An 11787-nucleotide genomic window follows, 5' to 3' on the forward strand; every position below is an offset into this window, starting at 1 on the left:
ATCAATGTCCTTATTTGTCAATTTACACAAACAGCTACAGTATTAGCAATCAACTAAGTTTTACCAAACAAGTTTACACAATCAGCTAGTCAAATCATCTAATAAAAAGATAACCAACTAACAACTAATATAATCAGCTATCAGCTAGAAGCTAACAGATATTTGCCAAACATGGCGTAGAAACATTAAAACTATAAATATGCATAATTGAAGAAAATAATTAACCATTTGAAAGAATTTATATCTAATCAATACTAACAAATTTCTTATGAATAAAAAATTTGGAAAGAAAACTTGTTTGAAATAAATATACAAAATAAAAACAATACAAATAATTTATAACAAACGATGATATAAAATAATTTTTTTGTTAGAGTTAAATACAACAACAAAAAAAGCAAAATGTTTTTTTAATAAAAAAATTGTATACATTAAAACAAAAACTCGGGCCCACTTTTTCATTGATGTAACTTTCAATTGGTTGTCTCCAATTACAGCTCTAATGCTTAGAGGTGTCTAACTATGTATTTATTTACAAGTAAGTCCTCCAAAACATCCACCAGAAATGCTATAATATACCATCACAGCAACTATAATACTAAGTAACAAAGTTTATTACTTTCTCCCTCCACATCATCAAAAATCTATCTATCTATCTATTACTATTATTAAAACAGGAACCTCACTTGCCATGTGTCACTCTAATATTAATTTATCTGATGTATCATTTTAAGGATTTTTTAAATTTTAATTTATTTTTTCTAATTTTACTCACTCCCTCAATCCAGAGTCCGCCCCTCTCCCTCTCAATCTCTTCCCTTTCAACTGACACCCTCAACTTCTCTTCATCGCTACCTCACGTTAGCAAGCATTTGCAGAAATTAGATTTAACTGCTTATGCATTATTAACCGTTCCTAACCCATTCCTGTTTATCATCAACTCAATTCTTCTCCCTTCATTTTTACGGCTTCAACAACATATAATCCCGGAGGAAACCCATTCCTGTACATTGAAGGCAAGATCATTATTGCATTTTGATTCTTGATATTATTATTTTGATTATTTGGTATAATTTGTTCAGGATTGTTCTTGTGTGCTTTATTTCTCTTTAATTAAGTGGCTGTTTTTCTCTTACAGTATGATGAAGATGATGAAGACAGCAGTGATGATGGAATGCTGTGTGAGTTCCAACTTGATCGCCTTTGTTGCTTTCTTAAAGTGTTCCATGATTAATATATGCACTTTCTTGAGTTTTTGGTGGTTGTGCTAAATAAATTCTAAACATGAATTGCAGATCTTCCTGATCTGGAGAAGGCCAGGGGAAGTTTATGAAGGTTGACTAACAAGTAACGGCAAAATAATTAACTTTAATTGCTCGAAGACCTTGTGGATCCAGTGAACTGTCGGTGCTCGAAGTGATGTCCTTATTCCGTCTGCTCTAGGTGGAGTTCTGAACAGGTTCTTGCAATTTTTTGTTTCATTAATTATCAGGAAGATGGCTACTTGAGTAAAAGTTTCATTTGTCTAATTTTGACTCGCTATTTTTTTATGCACCAATTCATTTCGTGTTTGCTCTCTCTTTTCCTATTTCTTTTAATTGCAATCTGTTTGTTGATTGGAATTGTGGGTTCGATTAGAATTCTTTAATTTGTCAAATTCGGTTTTGTAATTCCAAACCATATGTTGTGATTGCTCCAAACAAATGCTAACCGTTGTTTTTTGGAATTTTCCTCGACTGCTGCTTCACTAACTATTCTCTCTATTTTTTTACAGAGACTAAGTCATCAAATGCTACTGTTACTCTGAATTATTTTTCTGTCGCAGCAGGAATAATATCAATCATTGAGATTCTTTCTTCAGTTAATCTCAGATATGTTCATCTGCCTGATGATTATCTATTCAATTGATTCTTTCTTTTTATAGTACGAATTCGCATTCAACTATCAATGGATCAGTTGATTATCTATTCAATTTGTTCGAATTTTAGGTGAAATTGGCTTGTGGAGATGCTTGGGTTAATGCTTTTTGTGTTCTGTGTGCAAATTACATGCCAATCTTTCACATTTGGACTATATCAATTTAATTTATATATTATATTTTTTCCACAGAAAACTACATTGGTAGGAGGCCATGGTGATGAAGAGACTTAGTACCAGAAGGCTGAGTAAGAATTTGGATGTACAAAGCATGTTGATGGGGCTATAGCCATGCTTTGGAGATAGTTTTCTCTTCTTCTTTCCAGGGATTCGCATAAGCAGGTTCTCTGCAGAAGAATTTCTTTGTTTTTGCTATTTTCTGTGCATTCTTAATGTGGTTGTTCGATGCAATTGAAAATGTTGAGTATTGGGAGACATAGAGAAGATACTCTTTGAATTTATGCTGATTAGAGCACTGCAGAAAATGCTATTGGAGAGAGTTATGCAAATGCATACATCTGTCTCCATGCTTTTGTCATTGTGAATGACTCTTCTTCTCTCAAAGTTATTTCCTGAATCATGAATTTTTCATATGCCAAGTGCCCCTCAAAACCTAGATTTTATATGTATCTCATTTGCTCTCCGTTTCCAATTTCTGACCTCTTTCTCTTATTGTTCAGATATCACATTGGATATGTGATTGTAAATGATGCGCCTAATTCATGGAACTCGTGGATTACATTATGCAGAAAAATACTTCAACAAACTTGCTGTGTCTATGCTCTTCTCTGCTGCTATGTGCAAGAGAATTCTGTTAAAAAAACAGAAGCTATTGTGCAGGAGATGTGAGACCTATGTTCGAACTATTTTATAGGGAAGAAAATCTGCTGTCCCAAATTTCCTTTCCCTTCTCCTTTCCTCCTGCCACTTAATTAAAATATGTATGAGAGAGGGACAGGAAAAGGGACATGGAAAATGGACAGCAGATATTCTTCCATAAACTAGGGATGAAGTCCGATTTTTCTTGGAGAAGTGCAGATCTACTCCTAACGTATGAAATTGTAAAGATTTACCCTTAATATCTCTAATCAATATCAATTTTACTTCTAACAGATATAACAGCTGTATAGATTTTGATCGCTGTTGTACATTTTGATTCTTGATATTGCTTTTAAAGTTAATTATTACTCTGGAGGGTGATAACCTTTCCAGGTTGTTTCCTGGAACATCCTTCAATTGGGGTGGCTTTCAACTTGATTCTTTGCATTTCTTCGGAATCAATTGTATACATCATGCTGCTATATATGTGTTTAATTGCACATCTCTTCCTTGAGGGTCAGCAACTATTTGAACATTTGGAAATTAGAATTGTTTTTTTTTCTGCAACTATATAAAAAGCTCTGTGAATTCTTACTATCATATTTTGTCTAATCATAACAATTTTTGCATTACAATTTTTGTATCAAACTTTTTTTTTTGTCTAATAAAGTCATACAATCCGTGCATTGCACGGGGTAAAAATATAGCAATAATTAACATGAATGATATTTTTTTTTCGAAATTTAAAAATAGGAGTAATTAACATAAATGCGATTTTTTAATATTTGCAGAATGTTTCCAAATGACCAATCTCTCGCAACATTGGAACAAACTCGTCTTGCTAGATTGAAGAGGAAAAACAAGTTGATTGAGAAACGCTCGCACAATAAAATTTTAAAAACTAATACGTCACAAACTGGTAATTTTAATAATTTAAATATATTGAATTAAGTCTATATGTTATTATTAAGTCAATTTTGTTAATTGCTTTTTTAGATTAACAATCTTCAATATATATATTTATAGTTGCAGATCTCTCTAATGTCGGCTCATCAACTAGACAAGTAAATATAATTTATGCACATTATAAATTATAAATCAGCCATCTATTATATATATAAAGTGTGGAATAAAAGATACACTTGTTAAATTTTAAAGCCTAAGTTAAATGATGTGGCACAATATAGAGAGTTCTTCTTAAATGTAATTTTTATAGAATTTTAGCAAATTAATAATATTGAGACCAATAAAGAATTTGAATTCAATCAATATGATTTTTGTACAAAACTTCATTACGAGATTAGTTAAAACCAATATTTTTATTCAAGTAACAGAATTTGAAATTATATATATAACACATACTGTTTTTTCTCTATCATATCCTAATTGGGGTTAGAATATTTTAAATTTATTATCTATTATATTTAATATTTATCTATACATATATTTTTGAGTCTCAAATTTCAAACCATTTTTAAATTAATAATAATAATAATAATAAATATATATTAAGATTAACTAACCCGAAGGAAAAACTTAAACTATGGAATAATGAAAAAGAAAAGTAGCAAACCATTTTATCTTTTTTTTATCAAATTTCAAATCATTTTATCATTTTTTATTTTTATTTTTTTTATTTGGGTAATTAATTTATTAGTCCCTATATTTTGACAAAACACATTGTTTAATCCCTATATTTTCAAAAACACACGATAAGGTCCCTAACTTTTTTCCCGATGAACTGTTTAGTCCCTGACGTTTTTCTTGGTGAACTGTTTAGTCCATGTCGTTAGACTCTCATGAAGATTCTATTAGTCAATTTGGATTTAAGTCAAAATCTATTTAAAATAAAAATGTAATGCCTTAACTATCCTTTACTACAAAATCAAATATATAAGACCATTATCTTCATTGTTCTCATTTATGTGTTCTTCTTTTTATTTATTTTGCCTTTTCTTTAGACTACTGCATCTGAAATTAACTTTGAATGTTCTTCTTCTTGATTTTCTTCTTAATCGTTCAGATTCGTAAACATTGGGTCTGTGTTCTTTTGTTTGTTCTCCATACAAATAGCTTATTCTTCTAAATTGTGAGCGCGAGTTGTGAGAGAAAGACATAGAAGTGTGAATTGCTTTTGACTGATAAATAGTAATTGGTAATTTAGTCATTTCTGAATTCATAAACGGTAAAAAATCTAACAAACAGACAGAATGACTAAACAGTTCATCGAGAAAAATGTTAGAGACCTTACCGTGTGTTTTTGAAAATATAGGGACTAAACAGTGTGTTTTGTCAAAATATAGGGATTAATAAATTAATTATCCAAAAATAATAGGGTAATTAATTTATTAGTCCCTATATTTTGACAAAACACACTGTTTAGTCCATGTATTTTAAAAAAAACACAGTCAAATCCCTAACGTTTTTCTCGGTGAACTGTTTAGTCCCTAACGTTTTTCTCGGTGAACTGTTTAGTCCCTTCCGTTAGACTCTCGTGAATATTCTGTTAGTCAATTTGGATTTGCGTTCTTTTTTTCCTTTATTTTCTTTTCCTTTAAACTCTAATGCATCTGAAATCAACTTTGAGTGTTTATTCTTCTTGATTTTCTTCTTAATCGTTCAAATTCGTAAGTATTGGGTCTGTTCTTTTTCTTGTTCTCCATACAAATAGCTTCTTCTTCTAAATTAGATTTCCTCTTCTGAAGTTTGAAGGTAAATAGTAAAGGGTAATTTAGTCATTTCCGAAGTCATAAACGGTAACAAATCTAACAAACAGACGAAAGGACTAAACAGTTAACTGAGAAAAAGGTTAGGGACCTTATCATGTGTTTTTAAAAATACAGGGACTAAACAGTGTGTTTTGTTAAAATATAAGGACTAATAAATTAATTACCCTTTTTATTTTCTAAGGTGTTAGTTATTGAGTTACACTTACACTAATAAACTACTTCCTACATTTTTTAGAAGAGAACCAATCACTCCTTACTTCTTCATCCCTTATCTATCTTTTTAAAGACAGTGTTTTAGGGTTAGACTTCATCTCCAATAACTGCTTTAATATCTTCAGTCGAATTTCTCTTCGGTAAGTTGATCGTTAAAACTTGATTTTTGAATTTCAATTTTCCCATTTTTCAGTTCAGGCATATTGCAGGGAAATATCAAGATGGTAATCTAACACCCACTCTTCAATCAATCTGCAGTTTCAGGCATATTGCAAACTAGGACCAGCTTGGATATCCTCTCTAATGCCTTCAGACACAGCAATTGTACAATTGTTCAAAATAGCTTATTTGAAGAAGAATTGAAGCCTTAAAGAGCTCCAATATTAGCAGGGTACGCATTATATTTATTCTGATGGCTTAATTCTGTTTAATTACAGGAGAAATGGACTACTAGAGGTTATATGGATTGGAGCTATGTAATCATTTATAGACCTTATTTTTATCTGTCAGCCCAAGGTCCATACCATTTTCCATGGCTTGGTAAAAAACTTATTTGTTCATTTTTTTTCTTTTCCTTTTGTTTGCTCATTTGATGGATAATTTTTCCCATTTATATCAGATGAAAAAAGTGAACAAACCAGGTTGAGCTTCATTGATTGAATTTAAAATGTAGTACATCAGAATAAAATACCTATGAAAAAATTAATCCCAAAGATTATATATACTATTAATGTGTTGAACAATGGTGGTTTTGCTTCTAAACATTCATGTATTTAGGATATAGGTTCAAAGTTTCTGCAGAATGTGAAAAATTAGTGGATGTTGCAAAAAAAACATGTTTGAGAAGTATAATTACGACATCGGTTTAAAGTTACTACAATCAGATAACAAAACATGACACTTGTGAAAACAAATTCAGTGAACTAATCCTACTTATAAAACATGCTCTGCAATATGCACCAATTTAAGATCCATTAAAGGTTTTTTTTCAATGTTAAATCGGTATTGAATTCCATTCGAAACCAAAAAATAAAATACTATTAATTTATTAATTAAAATCTCAGTCTAAAGCTAGAGTTATAAACATATATGGAGCAAGAAAATAGAAAGAAAAAACTGAAATATTAATAAACATATATAGAGCAACAGTGTTTTCGTACGAAGCAAAACTAAAAGATCAATTTAGTAATTTCCATCAATATCTATGATAGAAGTGATTGAATCCAAAAGAAAAGGTGAAAAACCAATTAGGAATGTTTGTCTTATTTGTAAATAAGAGTGTTTAAAAATTTACAAAAATTTATGTGATATTTTTATTATAAAAAAATATTTTTAATTATATTCTAATAATCAATAATATTTTTATCTTTAAAAAAATTACTTGGTCTCCAAATTGAAATGAAGTTGAAGCATTTTTTAGAGTAAAGTTCCAAAAAGAACTCATGTGCTTTCATGAAATGTCAAATTGATATCAGAGAAAAAAATATTTTGTGCTGTTATGAACTTTCAAACTGGTATTTAAAAAAAAAATTATTTTAGAAGATGAATGTACTTTCACGAAATATCAAATTAGCACTTGAAAAAGTTTGGGAGGTAAAAGATGTAAACAATTTTATTTTCTACAAAAAGGAAAGGGAGATCACAATCTAATAATTAGTTTAAAGGATTTATAGATCAATAAATGACAACATAAAATTGGACTCAAATTCTAAAGATGGTCTGTGGAGTTACCAGAATCGGTGAGGCTAGATTGAGGGATAGGGAAAAAAGATCGAGATCGGAACAGTGATAGAGAGCGAGACCGTGAAAAAAGAGAGAGGAAGAGAAGAAGAGGGAATAAGTTGATGCACTGTATCAACTAAAATTAATTGGTCATATTTATTTCTCATTTGTTCATATTGCTGACAAAAGTATTAAGATTTTGTTCATATTTGTTTCTAATTTATTCATTTTGCTGACATGAATCTTTGATGTAGATGCATTGTGTTTCATTGGTTTGGCAAGTTTAAATGGAACATGAAACTTTTAGTTAGTTTTAATGTGCATCAACGAAAAAATATTTTAGGAGCATTGTTTCTCTTCTGTAATTTGATCTTAAAGATTATACCATGTGGTCATAGGTTTCTATATTTTTTAAGGAAGTATTTTGAAATCTGAATCTAAAATTTTCTTGAAATTTGGGGGTTTACGAATATTTTATGAATTGAGTTTATGTTTGTGTTTGTTTTTTCAGAGTGATAGCTTTGAATGGGATTAGTGGCAGCCATAGAAAACCCTGGTGAGGAGAAAATCCAGCAAGGCTTGAGGTTAATAGTTGAAAATTATTGAGTTGTTTTCTAACTAATTAATTGAAAATTATGATGTGGTTGGGTTTTGGGGTTGGGATCATTTATTGTTTAATTGAAGATTATTACTACCAATTGTTGGTTGGGATCATTTTTGAATCGAAAACCAGTTATAAGTGGGGATGATTTAAATTTTTTTACCTTTGTTATCTTTATTAATTTCAAGTGAAGTTCAAAAACATTTTATCATGTTATTTTATATTTATTCATATCTTTTTTATTTCAATTATGTACTTAATAATAATTAAAAGAAGTTTCAAATATAGGTTAAAGCCTTTACCTAAATAAAAGAAGAAGTTTCAAATATCATTCCACCAAAATATGTCTAAAAATTTAAGTTTAACTATGAGTTATTTTTCTCCTCAAAAAAAAACCTATGAGTTATTTTTTCTTCAAGGAAAAAAACAATCAGTTATTTTATTTATTTTTGTAACCACAGAAGGCACCAAATATTAAATATCACACACTTATTATTATATGTGTGGGATTCATGAATTAATTAATTAATGAACATATACCATATTGAATTTTAATTTATCATATTTCATCTTGATTAAGAAATTTTAAAGAGTTATAAAAAAAATATATAGTTAATTTTAACAAAAGGTGCCTTTTATGGTTACTTTGTTTTGGACAAAGTACCATTACTTGGTGTGTTTTCACCATTGAATGATGGGTATAAAATTAATCCAATGGTGAAAACACACAAAGTAAGACTTACTTTGTAAAAAGCAAAGTAAGCATAGCCAAAACACACAAAGTAAGGCTTACTTTGTAAAAAACAAAGTAAGTTTAGCCTTTACCTTAATATTTTGAAAAAAAGAATTGAAGTTTTGAAATTCTTTTCCCTGATAATATATATATTTTCATAGGCCCAAATAAGAATTAGTAAAAAAAAAAGAGATTACACATTTGAAATTATTTTTATGGTGGTACTTTAAATTTTTAATAAAATAATTAAAATATTTTTCTATAATGTATAATTCGCGCAATGCGCGGGTACATATCTAGTAACATTCTAAAATTACATACCAGTAGAGCACATTGTAACTTCAATTTTTAGTAGACCTCACTTATCATAAAACACTAATGAGGACATCCCTCCCATAACAACGACCCCGAAGCCAAGGGACGAGGAACTTGGTGTCAAAGCTAGTGAGGGCCATAGAGAGCCATCCAAAGAGGAAGAAAGCAGCAACAGCCAGCAAAACACGCGGAGCGTGTCTGCCAGCACGTGGAGCGTGAAGGGCCCCAAATCTGGAGAAAGGTCTAGGAGATCATCTACGCGGAGCGTGGATTGAGCCTTCGGAGAGAACCAGGTTCAGGAGGTCACATACGTGGAGCGTACTCCCAAGGGCACGGAGCGTGAAGATGGTATGCGGAGCGTGCCCAATCCGAAGAATACTTCCTCCCTAAGTTCTTGAGCTATGGATAAGGGGGGGACCACCTCCTAATTACTGTTTTGCCACTACCCTTTTAATTACTGAATTGCCATTAATTCTCCCTACCCCTATTTTACCCCTAGTTATTAAAACTAGCTATGAAACCCTAGTATGGTCTTTTAGTCTTTTACTATTTGAATTGGGAGCAGTATAAAAGCTCCCTCTTTTGTAATGAGACACAACTTTGATAATTTTGAAATACAAGCCTCCATTGGAGCAAGGAGTTCTTCCTTTGGGTTAATCCAACCTTCAAGCTAGGCTTGAGAAGATTGTGTTCTTTGTCAGTTTAAGACTAAAACTGTCATCATCGACTTTAATCTACATCAGTTGGTATCAGAGCCGAGTCGTTTTCCTTCCTGGAGACTTCTTCTCGGAGATGGTTCAACCACATATCTCAAACGAAGCCACCGGATCCCATGAACAACGATTTGAGTTGCTAGAAGGCACCGTGAAGTAGTTGACGGATTCCCTATGGGAGTTGGACGAGAAGTATCAATCGAGCACTCGAGAAATTTTTCTCGCCATTGAAGGGCTCAAACTTGAAGGTCGAAACACTCAAGGTCTCCTAGCCGGGGAACCTCACCGGCGGTAAGAAGAGAAAGTTTGCCCCCAACCTGACCGACAACCAACACCACCACCGAGAAGAAATTATGCACCACAACCAATAGGCCCTCGGGTTCATGAGGCAAGACGCCCTAATCCCGTTATCATTCGAAACGCCGATAGTGATAGTGATGGTGATTTGTTCAATGATTTTGAGATGCCTATGATTGCTAGGAATATGGAATACATATAGATGATAATGTTGTGAATGATAGGGTTAGAAATGCTATGAATATGAATGATGTTGTTGGTCCCGCGCATGTGCGTGTCGGGAATTTGGATATTATGCATAATAATGATGTAGGTGGTCACGAAAGGGAAAATTTCGATCTGAACGACCCGTATGGGGGTCGAGGTAATGAAACAGGCGGGTTTAGAGGTTAGCCGAATGGGAGAATGGGGTATAGAGGAAATTTTAAGAGGGACGATGTATTTAAATTAAATGTGGACTTACCGTCATTTGGAGAAGAACTCGACATAGAAGGGTTTCTCGATTGGTTGCTTGAAGTAGAGAGGTTCTTTGATTACGCGGGTATACTGGAAGATCGGAAGGTCCGTTTAGTTGCCTATCGATTGAAATGGGGAGCCTCGGTTTGGTGAGACAATGTGAAAGAAGGGAGAAGAAGAGGAGGAAGGGAGCCGATTAGATCTTGGCTTAGAATGAAGTCGATGTTGAGGGAGCGGTTTCTACCACCCGACTATGAGCAATACATCTATAGCTCATATCAGAATTGCTCTCAAGGGTCGAGGAGTGTGCACGATTATACCTCGGAGTTCTTACGGCTTTCGGCAAAAGCTAACTTGTCAGAAACCGAAAGCCAAAAGACTTCAAGGTATCTTGAAGGGCTAAGGTACAACATTCAAGACCGGATTGGAACGCAAATGGTAATTCGGGTCCAAGATGTTCAGAATCTTGCATTGAAGGCCGAGTCTCAATTAAGTTTGAGGGGACGTGATGGGTATACGAGGGCCGGAGTTAAGAATGTGTATGGGGGAAGAGGAGCTCCAGGGAATTGACAAGGGCAAGGGAATTGCTAGCTCGAGTGATTCCAATGCTACTAGTGCGGGCAAAGCACCTAGTGGGGATGTAAGGCCTTTTAAGGCGGCATAGCCTCCTAGGAGCAATAACCCCTATGCAAGACCGGCTCCATTTAAATGTTTCTGATGCAACGAACCGGGTCATCGTTCCAATGAATGTCCCAAACGAATAAGTGCCAACATGGTTGAGCGGTATGACGATGAAGATGATTATGAGGATGAGGGGGATGTATGTTGTGATCCAATTGATGATGAGGATGATGGAGGCTATGATGGTGGCCGAGCCATACATGTAGTGAGGAGACTCTTGGTCTCAAGTAAAGTGGAAGCGGATCAAAGACACCAACTGTTTCGGACCCGATGTCTTGTACAAGGGATGAAGTGCAATGTCATAATTGATAGTGGCAGTCAAAAGAACATCATTAGTGACACCACGGCCAAGAGGTTTGGGTTGAATATTGAGGCACACCCTAGTCCGTATAGTATGGGGTGGATCAAGAATGCGGGAGAGATGAAAATGACCTAAAGGTGTCGAGTACCTCTTGAGATTAGGGAGTAGCGAGACGAGATTTATTGTGACGTGGTGGAGATGGATGTTTGCCACCTACTATTGGGGCGCCCTTGGCAATTTGATAGAGATGCAACTCACGCTGGAAGGAGGAACACCTATCGATTTTTGAA

General features: G+C 33.3%; 1 long non-coding RNA gene across 4 annotated transcripts; it reads left to right on the plus strand.

Moving 5' to 3' along the window:
* The first annotated feature begins 791 nt into the window (after positions 1 to 791).
* Positions 792 to 3153, plus strand: LOC136224287 (uncharacterized). Of its 4 annotated transcripts, none has more exons than XR_010686357.1 (5): positions 792 to 1016; positions 1139 to 1181; positions 1296 to 1459; positions 1775 to 2259; positions 2598 to 3153. It is a non-coding gene; the product is annotated as an uncharacterized lncRNA (long non-coding RNA). The 4 variants fall into 4 exon arrangements; XR_010686356.1 differs by having other exon boundaries at positions 2110 to 2259; XR_010686358.1 differs by having other exon boundaries at positions 1296 to 1443.
* Positions 3154 to 11787: the final 8634 nt, after the last annotated feature.

Source organism: Euphorbia lathyris, chromosome 3 (genome assembly GCF_963576675.1).
Source record: "Euphorbia lathyris chromosome 3, ddEupLath1.1, whole genome shotgun sequence".
In the NCBI taxonomy this organism is placed as follows: Eukaryota; Viridiplantae; Streptophyta; class Magnoliopsida; order Malpighiales; family Euphorbiaceae; genus Euphorbia; species Euphorbia lathyris.